Source organism: Babylonia areolata, chromosome 7 (assembly GCF_041734735.1).
Source record: "Babylonia areolata isolate BAREFJ2019XMU chromosome 7, ASM4173473v1, whole genome shotgun sequence".
NCBI lineage: Eukaryota > Metazoa > Mollusca > Gastropoda > Neogastropoda > Buccinidae > Babylonia > Babylonia areolata.
Window position 1 is genome coordinate 12,313,877 of NC_134882.1, and position 6,604 is coordinate 12,320,480.

Consider the following 6,604-nt stretch of genomic DNA (forward strand, 5'->3'; position numbering starts at 1 on the left):
ACTTATCTTTCAACCAAACTGTACTACTAAAGTGGACTGATTTTTCTATCGACCCATAACAAAGTGGACTTATCTTTCAACCAAACTGTACTACTAAAATGGACTGATTTTTCTATCGACCCATAACAAAGTGGACTTATCTTTCAACCAAGCTGTACTACTAAAGTGGACTGATTTTTCTATCGAACCATAACAAAGTGGACTCATCTTTCAACCAAACTGTACTACTAAAGTGGACTGATTTTTCTATCGAACCATAACAAAGTGGACTTATCTTTCAAGTGGACTGATTTTTCTATCGAACCATAACAAAGTGGACTTATATTTCAACCAAACTGTACTACTAAAGTGGACTGATTTTTCTATGGAACCATAACAAAGTGGACTTATCTTTCAACCAAACTGTACTACTAAAGTGGACTGATTTTTCTATCGAACCATAACAAAGTGGACTTATCTTTCAACCAAACTGTACAAAAAGTGGACTGATTTTTCTATGGAACTGTAATAAGGTGTGCTGATTTTTTTTTATCAATTGGTAATAAAATAGGCTGGGTTGTTTTTTTCTCTGTTGAACAATGATAAGTGGACTCTTTTTCTCAATCGAACCGTGATAAAGTGACCCGATATTTTTTTCTATCAAAATGTTATCAAGTAGGCTTTTTTCTTTTCTTTTTTTTCACCAATCCAACCATGATGAAGAAGGATGATTTTTTTCTATCGAACTGAAAGAAAGTGGGCTGATTTTTTTCTATCGAACCGAAATACAGTGGGCTGATTTTTTCTGTTCTACAGTGCAACAGGAGGTGTGTTAATGACAACAGTTATCAATATGGGGTTTGTGGGTGTTCACAGAAAGAAGGAGAAGAACAACAAGAACAAGAAAAAGAAGAACAAGATATCTCTTGATATGAATGATACGGTACAGGCGCGATTACTGAATTTGACGTTAGAGGGTTGTATCTTGAGTGCGAGTTCAGGTAGCGGCTACTATTAATAATAATTATTGGGCTAAGGTCCGAGATCAGTTTATTGCCGACCTCTCAAGTCAAGACAGTAGTGCCGACGTGTCAGTGCTTAATACCGTCTCTGTGTACACATACGCGCGGGAGACCAAAAAATACTACACGTTAAAGATCAGTCAGTGTTTTCTGTGCGTCTTGCCGTGGCGTGTCGTTTTGTGTCGTGTCGTGTCGTGTCGTGTCGTGTCGCGTAGTGTCGTGTCGTGTCGTGTCGCGTGGTGTCGTGTGGCGTAGTTTCGTGTCGTGTCGTGTCGCGTGGTGTCGTGTCGCGTAGTGTCGTGACGTGTCGCGTGGTGTCGTGTCGCGTAGTGTCGTGTCGTGTCGTGTCGCGTGGTGTCGTGTCGCGTGGTGTCGCGTCGTGTCTTCTTCTGCGTTCACTCGTATGCACACGAGTGGGCTTTTTACGTGTATGACCGTTTTTACCCCGCCATGTAGGCAGCCATACTCCGTTTTCGGGGGTGTGCATGCTGGGTATGTTCTTGTTTCCATAACCCACCGAACGCTGACATGGATTACAGGATCTTTAACGAGCGTATTTGATCTTCTGCTTGCATATACACACGAAGGGGGTTCAGGCACTAGCAGGTCTGCACATATGTTGACCTGGGAGATCGTAAAAATCTCCACCCTTTACCCACCAGGCGCCGTCCCTGTGATTCGAACCCGGGACCCTCAGATTGACAGTCCAACGCTTTAACCACTCGGCTATTGCGCCCGTCTGGCGTCGTGTCGTGTCGTGTTATATCGTGCCGTTGCGTGTCGTGTCATGTTGTGTCGTGCCGTGCCGTGCCGTGTCGTGTCGTGTCGTGTCGAGATGTATCGAGTCGTGTCGTGTTATATCGTACTGTGTCGTGTTGAGTCGTATCGTGTTATACTGTGCGTTGTCGTGTCGTGTCCAGTTGTGTCGTGCCGTGCCGTGCCGTGTCGTGTCGTGTCGTGTCGTGTTGTACCGTGCCGTGCCGTGTTATACCATGCTGTGCCGCGCTGTGTCGTGCCGTGTTATACCATGCCATACCGTGCCGTGTCGTGCTGTGCTGTGCTGTGCCGTGCCGTGCCGTGTTATACCATGCCGTGCCGCGCTGTGTCGTGCCGTGTTATACCATGCCGTGCCGTGCCGTGTCGTGCTGTGCTGTGCTGTGCCGTGCCGTGCCGTGTTATACCATGCCGTGCCGTGCCGTGTTATACCATGCCGTGCCGCGCTGTGTCGTGCCGTGCCATGCCGTGTCGTGCCGTGTTATACCATGCCGTGCCGTGCCGTGTTATACCATGCCGTGCCGCGCTGTGTCGTGCCTTGCCATGCCGTGCCGTGCCGTGTTATACCATGCCGTGCCGCGCTGTGTCGTGCCGTGCCATGCCGTGTCGTGCCGTGTTATACCATGCCGTGCCGTGCCGTGTTATACCATGCCGTGCCGTGCCGTGTTATACCATGCCGTGCCGCGCTGTGTCGTGCCGTGCCATGCCGTGCCGTGCCATGCCGTGTTATACCATGCCGTGCCGTGCCGTGCCGTGCCGTGTCGTGTCGTGTCGTGTCGTGTTGTACCGTGCCGTGCCGTGTTATACCATGCCGTGCCGCGCTGTGTCGTGCCGTGCCATGCCGTGTCGTGCCGTGTTATACCATGCCGTGCCGTGCCGTGTCGTGCTGTGCTGTGCTGTGCCGTGCCGTGCCGTGTTATACCGTGTCGTGCCGTATCGTGTCGTGCGGTGCTATGTCAAGTCATGCCATATCGTGTCATGTCGTGTCACGGTGCGAGCTGCTGTCGTCCAAGCTGAACGACGTCACGTTGCTGGAGACCACACATAATAAATGGGGGCCTACAATTTGGGACACAGTCGACAGTGATGAATGGGGCTGTCCTGTACTGTGTTGAAAGGTGTGTCCCTCGGTTCCCCCTACCCCCACCCACCCCCAACCCCCACGACACCCATGTCACGTGCCTGCCTGTCCTGCTTTCCTGCGGCACATTTGTTTTTTGTTGTTGGTGTTGTTGTTTTCATGTGTGATACATGTTTTTATGTGGACCTGGCCATTCAATGGCATGCGGTGTCTCACGGCCCTGAGAGAGAAAGAGAGAGAGAGAAAGATGACGATTGTTCTATTCGTTCGTTCATAGTTGAACCATGAGTGAGTTTAGAAAAGGGTTTTTGGGGGGTGTACAGAGAGAGGTGGGGGGAGGGGGTGGGGAGGAGACAGAGGGGGGAGGGAGGGAGGAGAGAGAGAGAGAGTTTATCTTGTCTTCACCGACATCGCAAACAATGTGCGCCCCCCTACCCCCACCCCCACCCCCCTCCACTCTTTTGAGTGAGCCTGAGTGAGCGTCTCCCTCAGACTGAAGACCGCCACGACGTCCCCCATACGAGGGTTCCCCATGAATCTGCCGACACCGAAGACAATGACAGGACTCACCGAAAAAAAAAAAAATCCCCAAGCACGAAAGTAGAGTGGGACTGAAACTGAGGTCGCCATGAGAGCAGGGCATGAAAGGTCTGAGAGAAGGGGACAATTATTTTATTTTCATATGTTGATGATGAAGGTGGAGGAGGAGGAGGAGGATGACGATGATGTTTGTAGTTCCGTTTTAGGTTTGGGGACTACGTGACAACGCTGTACTTTATGCTTCCTTTCATGATGATATGTCGGTGGTAACCAGGCCCGAAAGATGCAGACATTTGCAGTGTTTGTCAGAAAACTTGAGCAACGCACCTAAAGACGCATCTGTGAAACGCTGCTGAATCTGAATCAAGGTGACTGCACTGATGCAATTCCAGCCAGTTTCAGTTTCTCAAGGAGGCGTCACTTCGTCGGGCAAATCCATACACGCTACACCACATCTGCTAGGCAGATGTCTGACAGCAGCGTAACCCAAAGCGCCGGTCAGGTGTTGAACGCATGCATTTGTATTTGTATATCTATCAGAGTGGACTTCTTTTACAGAATCTGGCCAGGGGGACAACATTTTTGTTGCCATGGGTTCTTTTTCGGTGTGCCTCAAGTTTATTGTCTCATCCGAATGACTACACGCTCGGTTTGATTTTCCAGTCAAACTTGCGAGAAAGGACGAGAGTGGCAATAGAACCTACACCTTCATGGACACTGTACTGGCAGATGAGCATCAACCATTCAAGCACCTTCCCTCCTCCCATTAGGCCATCTCCCGTGAGGTGGATGATACTAGACTGTGAGGACCGAAAAAAAAAAATCCACTTCCGATGGGAATCGAACCCGCGTCCTCACAGCTGTCAGTCTGCGACGCTAACCACTTCGCCAAGACGACTGGTCTAATTTTTTTTTTTTTTTTTTTTTTCTTTTTTTCTAATTCTTCTCAGGTGGAGAGTGTTTCGTCTTGAGACAGGGAGAGAAAGAGAGACAAACAGACAGACGGACAGAGACAGAGAGAGAGAGAGAGAGAGAGAGAGAGAGAGAGTTTCGCTTTTCACCGCCATCTCCACAAACGCTCTGCAGCCCTTATATCTTTCCTCTCTTTTTTTCTTTCTTTTTTTTTTCTTCTTTTTTTTCCTTATTATTCTTGTCAAGTGCTTAGTGTTAGGCGTTGAGACAAGGAGAGAGAGAGGGAGAGACAGACAGACAGACAGACAGACAGAGACAGAGAAAGCAAACGGGCAAAGAAACAGGACAGACAGGCATCAACCCTGAAAACTCACTGAAATATAAATGAAATGAATTATAAACAAACAGAAACATAGAGAGAGAGGGGGAGGGTGGGAAGCGGGGAGACACCGAAAGAGAGACAGACAGGCAGACAGACAGAGAAGCAAAGAGAAACACACCGATGGACAGCCACACCGACGGAAACACACAGACAAATGTTATGAAGACAGACCAACCGACCGACCGACAGACAGACAGACAGACAGGCAGGCAGAGAGACAGACAGAGACATACAGATAGACAGACACTGAACTGACCTATTTAGATATAACAAGGAAACAAAAAGCAGAAGAGTGTCCAGTTTCATTTCGTTTATTGTTATTATACCCTCATGACTTGTTGTTTTTATATATATATATATATCCATAATCGCTCCCTCACATTAACAGGCAGAAAAAAACACACACAAGAAAGCAACTGGGGCAACGATACAAACAAGATATCGCATTATGAAAGATATCAAATCCAAGTTCATATCCCTTATCAAAAAGATAACACATCGTCATCATCATCATCATCATCACCATTATTGGACATTTCTTAAATCTGATCTTGAATGGCCAACATACTTCCATTACATTGAAGAAATACACACAGACAGACAGACAGACAGACAGGCAGGCAGACACACACACACACACACACACACACACACACACACACACACACACACGCACACACACACACATACACGCGCGTACGCATCACACGATGGTTTGAAAAGTAATCATGCAGTGCGACAGATGAGACTAAAAGACATGCAAGAGTCTGCACACACACACACACACACACACACACACACACACACACACACACACACACACACACACACACACACACACACACACACACACACACACACACACACACACACACACACTGGAATGACATCACAACAAGTACATGATTCAGAAATATGGATGACAACCCACACAAGATATACATAATAATTATATATTATCCGTAAGTTCCAAAGCGACATTTTTTATTTGAATCATGTAAGCTTTCTGAGCATAATGGATGAAAACTAAGGTTGAAATGTGTACTATTTACAAGAACATAGAATTATACCAGCAGAATCTCTCTCTCTCTCTCTCTCTCTCTCTCTCTCTCTCTCTCTCTCTCTCTCTCTCTCTCTCTCATACACACACACACACACACACACACACACACACACATATATATATATATATATATATATATATATATACACGAACATGCCAAAGCCCTCACCCCCACCCCCATCCCCAATCCCCCTCGAAAACGATTGTCTGCTTTTAGTTTTACTTGCACTTGCAGATTTTGCCCATAGGGCTTGTTCCTCTTTAACATACACTCTCCAATTTTGCGTCCACTGATTGTGGGGTGGGAGGGGGGTGGGGGATCGACATTTTCCTGCTTTATCCGAGGAATTAACCCTTTTGAAAATATCTTCAAGAAGCGATGCCTGCAGTTCCGGACTCAAATTCGCAATATCTAGCAACTTAGCTAGCTATCTAGCTGTCTACAAAAAAATATCAAGATCTATTCATCTATCTATATATGGATATCTGTATGTACACACACACACACACACACACACACACACACACACACACACACACACACACACACACACACACACACACAACACTGTTACACTGATAAAAAGTAGCGTGAAGACAAATAAAATAAAAAATAAATAAATTTAAAAAAAACCGCTCCATTTTCCCTTCGGGTTACAAGTAAGTCACTTGGTCGATACACATGGAATTATTCGCTTCTTTATCACAGCTGTTGCTGCTAAGCCAGAGAGATACAATGGTCCTCAACACTTGGGCGCGGGGAGAGAGAGAGGAGGGGGGGGGGGAATGGGGGGCAGGCAGGCAGGCAGAGACAGAGACAGACAGACAGAGAAACAGAGACATAGTTTAAC